General features: G+C 46.2%; 1 protein-coding gene across 6 annotated transcripts in view; it reads left to right on the forward strand.

Annotated features, from left to right (window-relative positions):
• LOC114880440 (farnesol dehydrogenase-like) overlaps nucleotides 1-14922 on the forward strand; it is a 53310-nt gene that overhangs the window by 10676 nt on the left and 27712 nt on the right. The gene's annotated exons all lie outside the window — the stretch shown is intronic.

Genomic DNA, 14922 nt, shown 5'->3' on the forward strand with positions numbered 1-14922 from the left:
AGTCAACCTTCTCTGAACCCTTTTCGTGGCCTCCTCGACGTTCCACGTTCCCGCAACCTCTATCATCAATTTTCCTTCGCTCCACGTCTTCTCCGTCCGATAGTACAACAGTGCATAGCCTTTCCAAGTGACGCTAAACACTTTGCGTGTGGCGTTCTTCGAAGTAACTGGCTTCGATTAGTGTAATCGTTTTCAAATGTTCGTTGTAAACTCTATCCTCGGTATCTCCTCTCCAACACACAGTTTCATTGTTCATGAGAAACTCGAGGCTAGCTCGAAAGCTCGCGGTATCCTAATTTCCATTGGAGATAGGAGATCGCGGTATCAAGCTTAAAAATTCCAGGCCCAACTTGGGAATTGCCGCGTTCAAGATAGCGGTAACCTCCATAGAGCTTGTGCTTTCAAGGGAACGAACGGAATACGTCGGAAACAAGTGTGTAGCCTGCGGTTGTGTAGCGTCTGACCTTAAGAACGTCCCTCTTTGCTAGATTTTTTCTTTTTTTTTTACTCGTTCCTTCATGATTCCACGCGATACAAGCGTAATGCAACGCTCGCCGCGCTGCACGTATTCCGCTCACCGAACAGCTTAGCTAATACGGTTTAAAGCAACCGCGTTATCTTACGGTCCCCCTTACCGAATCACCCGCTTGAATCTTCCACCGACGTTTTCCCTTGCTCCCTGTCTCGGCTCCATCCTTTCCCTTAAGTTTAATCCACAGTTGCGAAACTAACAGCCGGCCGAGGATGAATTTCATCGTACTGGCGTCGATTCTCCAAATGCTACTAATTGCTGTGTTCTTTTTTTATTCAGATTTTGTGCAAAAGGTGTAAATTCGTTGGAAACACGCGTTTATCGGGCAACGAGAATGAAAAATGATCGCAAACAAACGGTAATCGCGCGTTAACGAACTCTTCTGGGATTCAACCGCGTTTCGAGGCTTCGATTTTTCGTGCTCGGATGCGATTACACGCGTTTTCGATGCACGAATTTTCTCCCGTCGATAAATTCGAGACACGAGCGCCGAGCTGTATATCGTTACGGTCGAAAATTCCTCTGGATTTCCACGGTTTATCTCGGCTCGAGAGCGTTCGAGGAGGCACGGAGAGAAGTTCCAGGAGGGAATCTAAGCCCCGCGAGAAAGATAAGCGTTATTTATCTTGCATTTGCAAGGAAAAACTTCCGCGGACGGTTATCCTTCTTTTTGACGAACGGACGGGAAGGAGCAGACGGTGGAATCCTTTCCAAGAGCGAGCTGTGACTGTTATTAAAAAGAAACGTTTATCTACCATTTATCAGCTGTCGTGGTAACATTTGCCTTCCAGAGAACCGATCCTTGATCCCAAACCCGTGGAAATTTGCCTTAATGACACCGTCTGCCTTTCCTACCCTACCAATCATCACCATTCCTTCTCCTTTCTTCGATTCGTTATAAGCATTTAAGATAATTTGAAATATTCTGCTCGATATCGACACCCTCTCGACTCGTCGCGCAACGATCGGTTCAGGTAATGGCGGTCGCGTGTCGAAGCGTTCGCTTCGCTAAAGGTTTAGTGGAATTCTTAGACGACAGCTATTTGCGAGGATTACTCTTCCATGATTCATGAGCGCCGAACGTGAGAAATGTTCGTTCTTCTTATCCCCGCTACCATTTCCCAGACCCGAAGAAACAGTGCGCTTTCTTTTCACCATTCTCTCTCAGCGTCTCGCGACTTTTCCAACCCTCTTCTCGGCTGATCGTCTTCCCGCGTTATCCTCAATTTACAGGAGAATCGCGATTCTGGTCGCCTACCACAGGCCTGGCATTAGTCCATGGCTTGAACTCGCCAGATCAACGACGAAGGCCCCTTCGTTTCCGAGGCTTATTATTTATTTTCCTCGCGTTCAGAGATAGCTCTTTTTCGAGCCTTCAACACTCCCAGCTCCATGGTTTTATGACCTCGCTGTAATGGGATTATCGGATAATCCGCTAAGCTGTTTGGACGTTCCGTCCTTTGGAATATTTCAGCCTTCGCTTCGGGGTGATTTTATTCGCTTTCCTTTTCTCTCCGCCCGGCGCGGAGGCGCGCCTCGCGTATTTTCAACGTATCTGTTTATGCCCTTCTATACGCCGATTTATGTATTATACATACTTGTGTTCGATTTAAACGGCCAATAGAGAGAGCGACGATGTTTACGGTTAAGGGAATAAATATAATCGAACGTCGGGGCACTTGAACGCGAATACCCTCGAATCGATCTCAAACGGGGGTTGTTTTCAGACAGAAACGACTAATAGCGAGATATCTCTTTGTAATAGATTCGCGAACCACTCGTTTGAATATCGCGCAAGGAACGTAAAGTTGAAAAAATGTGGCGAGTGGAAATTTTGAAATGGCGAACGAGGTTCGTTTATCCGACGATAACTCGTAAATCACGGAGCGGCGAAGTGTGTCGGGGGCTTTGATCGCGCGGGAAATCGAGCCATGATAGAAATCTGGCCGCGTAAATAACCGATCTCGATTTCGGGGCTCGTGGAAACGCTAACAATTGCGCGACCGGTTGCGGCTATGGCGTATCACGCATGGGTTGCGCACAGCATCGACGCCTGCCCGCTCTCGTATTTACAAGCAACATAAATAAATGGAAATTGCTAACCGTTGTAATGCTTCGGGAAAGCGCGTTACTCTCGTTCACCGTCGGCCGTCGCTTTAATTATACTTGGTCGAACTATGCGGAGAGACGGCCACGTCTGTGTTCCCGTTCCGTTCGCGTGTTCGTGCGCCAACGAAACCGTCGACGTATCGGTCGTCGAATCGACGGGAAATACTCGATAAATTGGCCCCGGGCAAAGTATTACTTCAAAATAAATGTTACGGGCTAATATCGGTCGTTTCGCCGTGGCGCGACGACGTACCTACGGTAAAATTGAAAAGATATTACGCTCGCGCGCTTTTACAGCGTCGCTTTAAATTGAAACGTCATGTTTTACTATCGCCGGTCCACCAGCAATAATAAATATACCGTCGCGTACGCTATTCCCCCTCTCTTCTTTACCTCTCTCCCAGTTTTTTACGACAAATCCATGAACGTTTAATCGGCTTAACGATCGCGATCGATCACCCTGTGTACGAATTGTTTCAGATTTTCACTGAAATTCAAAGTTAACATTGTTCGAAGCATTCCGGGTGCGAATTTTTTCCCATTTCGAATAATGTTCCCTGTTAGTAAAATATGAAACTTCAACGTTTCATCATGATTTACGACAGTGGTATCGTTTCCTTTTACCACCCTGCCAAACGAGTGATATCATCGCGAATAGGGTCGACGTTATTACAAGTAACGTTTCGCAACCGGCCCCAGTGTAACTCGCACTTCAGAATCGGTCCGCAGGTAGCTGAATGACAGCGAAATAACGTCGTTAACGACATCATCAACCGACAGGCTCCGTCGGGTGCACTTAACAGAGCCACTCACCGCCGTTGGAATCATTGTTACGGGAAGCGGGTGCGGCGTAACGACATCAGTCCTGACTTAAATGATATCCTGCAGTCGCGTCAGCGTGTGTGCACACCGCGTTATCGTCGTCATTACGGCCATTATCGTGGGAACCGTCGCCATCCCTGCTCTTTGACGTGTTCCTCGCGTGTTGGCTCGTCGTCAGGCTACATTTCGACGACGAAAATCGCGTTATACCGTGCGGTTTATTAGTCAATCGCGGAATAATCTGCGTCTAGACAGAGCATAATTTTTGAAAATCAATGTAGCTCTGCTCTTTGAAAGATTTCATGCAATTTCAATCTCAATTTATCGCATCAGTCTGTTGTCCTTCGTATTTAACACGCTTTCTTTGATAGCAATTTCTGTGAAAACGAGATGCGTCGTGACGATTCTCAGAGCGTGGATCAAGAATGCTGCCAGACGCGTATCGTTTCTCCAATGGTGAAACACAAGAGCATTGTGAACACCTCGGTTCATGGTGTCTCGCGTTAATCACGTCGCGAAGGTATCTCCCTTTCATGGTACACTCGGGAAGCCATCGTATGCGTGGCTGGCACGAGAGTGACCGTCGTTATTGTTTCGTGGATTTCATTCGACACTGTTTACCGGACTCGTTCGCTCACACGCAAATAACGTATTCGAGTAAGGACTGTCTGGAGATGAAGGGATTCTTTAAGAGTCGAATAGAGCGGAGACATTGAAAGGAGACGTTGCCCTTTTCCTCGTCCTCGTCACTCTAACGAGGGAACAGATCCAAACGTCTTGTGGTCTTTTGTCAGTGATATATAATTGTACTCGAAGGACAGCGACCTCTTTTAAGAGCGAACCATGATAAATTTTACTTTAAGTAATATTCTTCTGTTTTAGACGCGATCTTTATCCTATTCTAGTCATCTGTTAGTCAGTTTATTTAGAATGAAAAGTTAGTGAAAAATATTTCACAATATTTTACGAGTTTGAATCGAGGAAGAAGTATATACAGGGTGGTTGCAGCCATACGGTAAATTTTCACCGAAGCCTGAAAAGCAACGGACGAACAAAAGCGGTCGACTTTCCACGTCGCGAGGTCACAGATAAATTTCCGGCCGTCCTCAGCCAGGGTATTAACGCGTCGGGTTAGCCAAGGGTTGTCAGTCGTCGCCGACTTGCCACCCGCTTAGGCTTTCGAGCGCGTACCGGAAGTTTCGGTATACACGAGGCGCTCACGAGACGGGAAGCTCAGAGAAGCTTTCGCGGTTTGCCTGCTGACTCTGCCGCACGTCTTATCCGCGCGGCAATCCAAACTTTGCTAAGTCAATAGAGTCGGTCCTCGCCGGGATGAGAGGCTTCCACGTCCTGTTCTTCGATTAGTTTCGTTCCACAGTCCCGTTGCTCTCCGAGCTCCAACTTTCGAGTCGTAACGGCAGGATGGTTTGTCTTTTCTTTGACTTCCATCCTCTCTTTTCGGCTTCTTTCGCCTCCTCGTTTTTCCCCTCTGATTTGGAACCAAGTAGAAGATCACCCGTTCCCCCGATGCTTTACCGCGACCAACGATATTATTGCTTCGTCTAACGTACGCGATACTCCTGTTTTGATGAACGTTCGAGCAATTTAAGGGGTGACATTTAAAGGGTGAATGTAAACCTTCGTGACATTCCTATGTGACATGCGTGTCATTTACTAATTCGTAAGATTGACATCGATAACTATAGATTCTGAAGATAGCATTTCCTAATAAGTAATTAAAGACACCGTTCCATCAGAGAATCAGGATATTCAAAAAGAAGCGAATAGCTGCCGAAAGAAGCTAAACGGAAGGCAACTTAACAATTCATTAGAACGGCTGATCAAACCTCGGAAAGTTAAACCGAGAAATGACCAGAGAGAATTCCGGATGCGATCTTCGTTGGTTCTTGCAGCGAAACAGAAGGTCTCCTCGGGGAATTCAATTAACCAATAAACGCTCGCAGTTACGATTGAAACGCGCCAATAAAAATTTCACCGTTCAGTGGCTTAATCAGTCCTAAGGGATCGTGACGGGTGGGGGTTGAAAGGGGGTCGTAATTCCCGGACAGCAAATATTAACGAAGGTAAATGAATCGAAAGGAAACTGAAGGAGGTCTTCGACCCGAAGGAAAAAGGGAATCGGCCTGGTACGATCAATCGAATTATTCTCGTTGGAAAAAGACGTAATTATATAAGAGCCAGCGAGTGGTCCGAGACTAAATCGCCAGAGACAAAGGAGCCACCTTTTCCAACGGTTTCTTTTCTTCTTCACGGTCGATGATTAAAGGCGTGTGCCTGACAGCGAGATGCGCGAAGAATAAAGGAATGACGCGGTCTCGCGTCTGCAGGGATGATGAGGAACAGGGATAAAGGTGCAAGACGGGCGTACACCACCGTCCAAAAGTATTTCCTCGCTGTTTACACGTTCACTGACGTAGCGAAAGCTATCATTTTGACGATATCCGGATCCACATCGCTCTTAATTAATATTAGTTTCTTTCTTCTTCACTTTTTCTACATCGTTTCACGCTCATTAACAGTGTCTGGTCGGTTTAACGACCTCGGGTTGCATCCCCTAGCAGCATGGCTCTCGCAACCACGATGTTTGTCTTCTGCCTCGGCCATTGTCCCCACAACCGAATTCTTAGGGTTCCTTTCGTACTCGCAAGCCAGCTAGGGGAGAATCCGTCGCGCATAGTTTGAGCCGCCATAATCGCAGAATAATGCGGTAATTAAACTTCCGGCCCGTGCCTGTTCATCCCTTCGCCATCAATCTCGCGTTCTTGTCGCTTTTCGACGACTGACCCACCTTGTATAGGGATCATAATGTAATTCGAGTACTAAATCATTTTATGGAGGTACACAGATAGGATGGTTTTTGTCGAGGAATCCCTGTGATCAACAGTATATTCGACGAAATGTTGGACACGAGCGATGACAGTAGATAGATTATCAATTTTCAGAAGGCAGAATAATTTTGAAGTTCTATGCATTCGTCAGCTCTCGTGTCAATGAAAACGAGCTTCAACTACTGTCAATTATCAACGTATTCTTGTTTTCCCGGACCAACGAGTCAACGAGATTCACAATGGTACAGTATTTTTTTTTCTGTTTATCCCGAACGAATCGGTCCACCGAGCGATTCGCGACACAGGGAGAAATAAAACGCACTCGTTAGTACGTGAAATCGTTTTTGCAACAGCCCCGGTTAGCGGCCTCGAGCGTGGTCCGAGTTTAATCATATATAATTAAGCGACCTTTCGCGTTCTTTCACGCAACAGGCTGTTCATGCGTGTGCAACAACCGTCGAATCTCATTACAATGCCAAAAATGGCTCGTATTTGGCGTTACGGGGGCAAATGGCAATCAGTAACGTCGGCGAATCAGTGGCTTGATTGAAAAGCGCTCGACGATTTAACCGTTAATTCGTCCAATTCGAGCGGGGTCAGCGTCGATATCTATCATTACGTAGCATCGATAAAAATTACGTTTAATGGCCGACCATCGGGTCGGATTGACATCATTTGCCTCGATTTCATTAGCAGAGGATCACGCGTTGATGAATTCGATCGAGTTCGAGTGCACCCGATTTCGTTTCGACAACGAGCCTTCGTTTTTCCCGCTCGCTCCCCTTGCCACTTTGTTCGGGCCTGAATAAAAGAAAACAAACGCGAAAATTGCTTTCCATCGGTTAAGTGGCTGCGTGCTCTCGACGATCAAACGAGGGAAAAGCGTTTAACGCGTTCACTGTCGCAGTAGATACTCCCCGCTTGCTACGTTGCATAATTAATTTCTACCTAAAGCTTTTCACTTGCTACGTTAGCGAGTCGTCGAGCAAAATACGAACGCGTGAAACTGAGTCGTTGAAACAACGAATCGAACGAAGAGTGGATTGAATCCGCCACCATAACAGAGGATACGATCCCTGAATCAACATTCAAAAACTGTCGAAGGACGATCGAAGTGACAGGGTTTATTCGCACGAAACGCTGATCCCATTCCCTTTGCACCTTTTTTTCCATGCTCGAAGAACAGTCAAGAAGATGAGTTTCGAAGTCGTACTTTGGGGAGGAACAAAAGCTATGCATAGATTTACATCGTGGCTAGGTCTGCTTTCATTCGCGACACGCCGTGAAGCTTTACGGCCATTTCGCTTCCACCACAGCTTCCAGGTTTGTCGATAATGTCTAAGGGAAAATCGCTTCCTCTTAAGGGAACATCGAATTATTCCACGAAGCCCTGTTTGATCTATAGCTAACACGATTTTGGAAAATCAAACATGGTTATCGTTCAAGACCTTCGACGATCTTCCGACTTGAATGTAATTTCTGCTCTGCTGTTTTCTTAGTTATTTTCTTCCTTTAAAAACATGGTTAAATTATTCTTGCGCAAGTCTCTTGAAAACGCTGAGAGCGTTCTGTAACTGAGGGGTTTCTCTTTCGGTGAATTTTCTGTTTTAAAAACATGAAAAAATAATTCGTGTAAAAGCTACGAGAAAGTAGAAACGTAACACGCTCGAAATGTTCTTTCTCTAACGAAGTCATAAAAACAGATCTAAAGTCACTTCAGTGTCTTCTTTTTTAGTTTTGCCAAACAAATGTTAGATTTTATAGGAAACTTATAAAAAAATTTGTGGGTAAACAATTTAAATGCTTCAAACAGAAGCATCGATTAGTAGCATTCTATCTGCAAAGCTCGGAAAAACGTTTGCAATACAAGAATGTCGATGAAAAGCGGAAGCACAATGATCGCGCTATCGGAAGTGACGTTCAGAGTGACCCTAGCCGGTCGCTTCCATTCCGGCAGACAATAGCGGGACCGTTTGGAATTCGAATTTGTCGCAAATGCCAGTTCCATTGCACCAGACGCAGCTCGGCTAATACGACGGTGGGGCGTTTTTCACGCCGGCTGACGATTCTGCAAAGGTTCGCGATGTCACGGTTCCGCGATGCCGGTTCGTAAACCGAACGAGCCCCTCTGCCTCGTTTTTTGGCCCCTGTTTTTTTGTCCGTTTTCACGCGACAACGAATGTATTTTTCGGTTCTTCGCGGACCGTGGCACGCGACGTGCTTTCACTGAAGCGAACCGCTGATACGATTTCACTGATGAGAATGTTGTTGACTCTTTTGTGATGAATTGTTCTCGTACACGGGCTATGGGATATAAACCCCTTTCAAAGCAGTGTTCCAGTGTTTATTTATTTATTTATTTTTTTTTTATTTAGTTAGTTGCGAATATATTAACAAAACGATGAAGCATTATTGTAAAAGAACGGGTGGTATAAAAGCTCTTTGTATTTACCGAGCAATAATTAGTGACGATGGTAAGATTGGAACTAGCCGCCAAAAGATGGACAGTGGTGCATTTGACGGTGTGGCATCGGTGTTTGCGAGTCTCGCGGTGAAAGCGAAACGCCGCGCCATCCGGAAAAAGCCTTTCCCTTGGGTATTTTTCTTCGGCGTCGAAGACGTTTGCAGAACATGACCCGTTAAGAGAAGGAAGAAGGAAGAGAGAGAGGAAACAAGCGGTTGAGAGATAGGAATAAAGAGAGAACCGGGCAGGGAAATAATTTATTCGAGAGCGAGAGTTCGCCTTCGACTTGGCGTTGTCGTAGCCGATCTTAAATGAAAATGATTTCCCCGGGGAAGAAAAACCAGAGAAGGGCTGTGTAACGACGCCACGAGCGGGAAAGGAGGAAAGGGAGAAAGCGGCAACTTCTTAGACCAACTCCTTCGAGTACGAAAAGACAAGCAGCATCCACTTCTCTTCGTCCTCGAAAATACGAATGGAATATAAATTCCAACGAATTAATGTGTTTCTGTTGCTCGCGGTCTGCCACGAGAGCAGCCCGGGACTCTTCTTCAGAACGCGTCGCGTCGCGTCGGGTCGAAAGAGATTACGAGCTTTCCAACCGCTTTCGATATTCCTTTTCTTCGATCGAACCTGGCCGCTCCTGTTCACGTCCGCGCATACATTTTCCTCGAGAACCGGTTAACGACTATTCGGGAAACGATTCGCAACACCGACCGGCAGAAATATAAATATCGAAAGTGGTGCAATCGAGCAGGAAATTCATGGAACGTAAAATGGTAAATAAAGTGAGAAGCTCAGGAACTTTAATAGATTCTTGTTACGTCGTACATTATATTTGTTACTTGCCAACTTATTGTTAGGCAAATACATGTCGACAGTGGTAGAATTCTAATTTACACGTGAAAAGTGTTTCGCTCGTCGCGTTATCAGAATGCGTTTCGCGAACGAGAGGTGTTCACTGCGCTAGGGGTGAAAGTTTCGCCCAGGGTGGGCTCGACGAGTTTCGCAGCGGCACTCGACTCGCAGAGAACGTCCTCCAGCGAGGCAGCGCAGCGGCGCGAAAATTCAGGCTGATTCGTCTCTGCCAGAAGGAGGCAGGCTGTGCGGAGCAAGAGGGCAAATGACGAGGGTGGCGGAAGGACGAGCAGCGAGAACTCGTTGTAGGAGGATGAGGAGCTGCCCCTCTCTCTCGGGGCCTATTTGTAAATCAGTTCCCGGTTGCTGGATCCTGATAAACGTCCTCGTTACGCGAAAACGTGCCGGCGACGCGATTATTTAACATCGTGCGACGCCTGCAAGCAAGCAACCAACCAACCAACCACCCCCCGAAACATTTGTCTCTCGGTGGCCTTTCGCGCCCCTGCTTCGTAAACCCTTGCGCCAGGGATGCGCTCTGGATCCGTCGCGTCGCGTCGCGTCGCGTCGCGTCGTTTGCACTCTACCTTGCCCTATCTAAATTGCAAATACTCGAGCTACGAGATCTCTCGATCGATGCACGAGACAAGCATTTGTACGAGAGGATAGTGTTCAGCATCGCATACCACTTTCCTCGAGGGGAAAATGAAAAAGCAAATAGGGATTGATCTTCTTCTTTACAGGTATTAACAGGGATGTTCTAATCTAAGTTTGTAAAACTTTCCTTTCCTGATTCGATAACAGTTGATGCGATCATTCCCTACCAAAAGGCATAGTTTGGGATAGTCTTTTGAAACGATTCGAGCATGGTTCGACACGCGTTGGAAAACTTTCAACCGCGAAACGATCGATAAGAGTAGAGTCAACAGTGTGCTCGTCGCAGCTCGCAAACTTTCCATTTGTCGGTAGAGCATAAAACAACCGGCGAGATTCCATGGTAATGCCCGCGTAATCCGTTTCGATCGTCGCGCGCTCCTTTTAATGGGAAAACTTTCCTCCCCGCTCGCCCTCCGCGTGAAGATAACGCGTTCATAATTGAAATCTCGGACGGTTGCTGGTTTTTCCGGCCAGAGAAACGGTAGGGATAGCGCAGGGAGGAGGCCGCTTTTAATTTTTAAGCCGGTTCATACCCGTTTTACATTCTTTTAAGTGTCCCAGCTACCAGACGCGCTTTCCCCGTTGGAAATTACGCGAAAACCGTGGCCAGATACTCGCTAAGTCGTTAAGCGAACTTTTTCCACTTGCTTGGTTACGAGTGTTGGTTAAGAGAACACGAGGAAAATCTAGAATCTAGAATCTAGAGTCTAGAATCTAGAGCAGCGAGGAATCTAAAATAAAGTAAAGTAAAGGAAAGGGAAAAGGAAATCGAAATGTTGGATAACTGGTCTATGATTTTCCACGCGCGTGTCGATAACCTGACAGATTTAAGCTGTACTCATATTTGCCTGTCAAAGCTGAGAGACGCAGAAGCTAAAAGTGCACAGGTTCCGGAATAGCGAGATCGATCGAAAGAGGGTGGAAAGGGAACACCAACATTGTCGTCATCGCGGGTCTCGTAATGGAGTGCTGTTGACGCGACGTTGACGACGACAGTGAAGGATCGAGGAGAAATTTTCCTCCGCCCAAGTCCGAACGACGTTCCTGTCGATCAAGCAATTAGGCCCCGCGACTTCTCTCCTCTCTCTGCCTCTCTCTTTTACTCTCCCTCCGAGAAGCTTTCATCGCGGGAAAATGCTTTTTGAACGATCGATGAAACTTTTATCGCTATTCACTGTTCGATGCTTAACGAAATTTCTTTGCTTGGCCATGCTTGGATATTATCGAGAAGAGATTCTTAAATATTTTGAAACTCTTCGAGCCAGTATTTAACTTGTTATCAAAGGTGGTGGAAAAACTTGGTACTCGAAAAGATTGTGTAAATCGGTGTTTATTCGCGATTCGACTGGAACGATGATCGAACTGCGCTTGAAAATTGCTCTTCCGCTAGAACATGCGATTGACAGCACAGCTCGACGAGCGCGTTGAAGGATCGGGAATGGGCGTGACGCAGTTTTTACCCGGGGACATTAGTGACTTTGGCATTGTGACGAGTAAGGTCACTCGATGCCGGTCAAGAGTCTCCTTTCTGCTGCTACTCCCAAAAGGGTTTCCCAGCAAAATTCGACTCGTTGACTATCGAATGATAAACGAGAGAACTTCATCCTACCTCCCTTTTTTCCCTTGCTCCTCCGTCGATTCGACGTTGCAGTCAGATTCCGCTGATTAATGTCCGTCTAAGCTTTGCGCGGAGCAACGGTGAAAAACTTCGCTGCACGAAATTTCTAAGCAGTTCTTTGATTAATATCTTTTTCGAGGCCGTTCATCCGTTCTCGGTGCCTTTCTTTCTCGCGAACCGAGAGAAGACGATAAATTGCCTTCTGTCCGCTCGAAGCCGATACCTAAAGCTGCTCGTCTTGACTCCCCGCGCCGCGTAGCGTCGCGTCGTTGAACCGAAACCATTTCCAAGGAATATTCCTTTGGAAAATGGAAAAATAGAAATTCGAATCTTCAATTCCCGGCTGAATCTCCGGCTCCGTTCCACGCGGATTGTAACGTTTCCGGCGTTTAAGCTCGAGATAATCGTCCCCGAACGGGGACGACGAGCAGCAAAAGAGATTCACGAGTCTCGCACTGGTAGCCTGCAATTATTCGGTTCATTTAATTCGCGCTATGTCGACTTGCTAATGCTTCTGCTCGCGCAGAAGACACTAGAAGAGAAAAGGTGTGTCTCTCGGGGGGTGTTGGTAGGTAAATTTCTCGATTGGCGAGAAACAAGGAATCCTACCTGGTCCCGGAGAACACTCGATACCGTTCGAAAGCACGTAGGTAAGCATTTATCCCGGAATATCCTATTTATCTTGGCGCTGGAACACGCGCCGTCCCTTATTCTGGCAATTCGGTCACGTCCTACCAGTCCAGCATTTCGACGAAAACCTGCAATTTCGATTTCTTCCCCAAGATTTCCTGTCTTTCTCTCCATCTCGTTTCGAGGTTTCATCGTGTTCGTAGTCCCTGCTTCGTCCCTCGTTTTTCCCAATCTTACATCGTTCTTCAGTCCCTGTAGCTACGGTTTACACACGGATTCCGTGGAAAAACGCTTTTGCACATCGAGTGAGGAAAAACGTAGTCGACGAATAAAAGTGTAAACTACCGGTTTAAGGATGCGAACGAGCGACAGGATGCATCGTGTGCACGCAAATCGATTTAACCCTTGACGAGACGCGTTGCCTTTCCGCCCTTTCGACGTCGTACACTCATGAAAACAAACGGAGCCTGCAATCGTGCTCGTTTCACGCGTCGCTGAATACGGAAAAGACGGGAGCTTGGTTGTCTTCCGGAGAATCTGGGGCTCCTCGAGGATGTTGTTTGGTCGTTCGCCGTGCAAATTCGTAAACGCCACTCGGAAATGATCGTCGAGACTATTCGGCGACGCTCCAGGACTCTGGCAATGTTTTTCGAGGTAGAAGCTACGCTTCTGTTTTTCCGTTTCCACGAAAAACTGAGGCTTCGTACTTTTTCCCAGCGGGAAAATTGCGGTCATTGGTAATAATACACTGAAAGTAATTAGAGACAGTGACCATTTCACGACGTAGAGAAATTTCATATTGTAATTTGTATCCCCTTTTAAACCAAATATTAATTTAGCATAGAACGAGCGAGTTTTAAAACGCTGTTCGCGATAGGACTTCTTCATTACATATCGAACCAATTATCTCGCTCAAATAGTCGCGTGAATACGTTAAATTATTGCTGTCCTTTTCTCTTGATGTGCCAATTTGTCTAGAAAAATGGAACAGGAAAATTTGCGAAACGAGCCGAGTCATGTGTACATCGAACACCCGTAGAACGCGTGAAATCTCGTTTCCAGCAGCGTATTCGAAATACGCCAAATGCAATTTCCAGTTTTACGCTCGCGTTCTTCTTCTATTTTTCACCTGCCTCATTGTTCGTTGTACTCGTCGAATGGCAGAATTGTAAAAACAATGAAGTCCCGTTACACTCCGTGCAAATACGTTTCCTGTTTCGCGAAGCGGACGTTTTCGAATTTTACAGCGACGCGATTATACTTAAACGGCGCGAAATTTCGCGTACGAAACGTTACGTTGCATCGGTGGTTTCTCATTCTCCCTGAAACTTTGCTCGACCGAGGGAATTTCACTTAATAACCGCTTCCAATCCAGATAGAGAATCAAGCGTATTACTAATGGTTGCTTTGGTTTTGCCAAAAGTTCTACTTAATGAGTTTCGCCGTAATATTGCGCCATCCAACAATTCATTTCCGAAATGTAATTTTACCTATAAATTTACCACGACTGCCGTCCCCGTTGCTGCATCCAATCATTTTAATTACCATCTTCTTTCTCGTACACTTCAGCTTCCTCTCCTGATTACTTTGGATTTCTCTTGTTTTAGTTATAAGAATACCAGATATTCTATTCGTTAAAAATGATAATACGTTGAATATTGTAAAATAATGATATTGAAGTCTTTGAAAAGGCATTATAAACGGCGGTAGTTCGCTTCTTGCCGATGTAATATCGTCGTTACTGGTGTACGCGCGAGCAGCATGGATGATAATATCGAAGAAAGCAAGCGAGGCTCGTTATCCGTCGATGTTAATGGTTTTATAATATCGAAACGCTGCAGGCATCGAATGTATTGAACGTTAGGCGACGCAAAATCGCGCGAAGAGATCGGCAAGACGGTGAAGGAGGAGCTTTAATCCAGAATGCGACGCCCAGCCGCGCCGTCGCGGCGCTCAATTACCTTCTTACCTCTCTGCATCCAGGCCTGTTATCGGTTTTCGATCTAAGCGACGAAGCGCGAGAAACGCAACGAGTGATAATGCCATAGCTGATATCATAAACGATAATTTAACTGCGCTTCACTTTGCCAACCTGTGCCTTCTCACGTTCTGTAAGAATTTTTCTAGGATATTTTCGGCTGGCCGAATATTTTCTAACGACACGATTTCGAATCGATAACGCAATCAGGGCTTCGCAGAAATTGCTATCGGCACGAGTGGCAACGTTCATGCTGGCAAGTTTGCACTCCGAATGCGCGACGACGTCATAAGTAAACCGCTGCGAAGCGCGTGCGCGATGTACACAGTAATTATGTGTTAACTACCCGTTAAGCAGCACTTCGTTCTAATGACGTCATGTACGTCCTGCTAACGTACATACACATAA

The sequence above is a fragment of the Osmia bicornis genome, chromosome 5 (assembly GCF_907164935.1).
Source record: "Osmia bicornis bicornis chromosome 5, iOsmBic2.1, whole genome shotgun sequence".
NCBI classification, from domain to species: domain Eukaryota; kingdom Metazoa; phylum Arthropoda; class Insecta; order Hymenoptera; family Megachilidae; genus Osmia; species Osmia bicornis.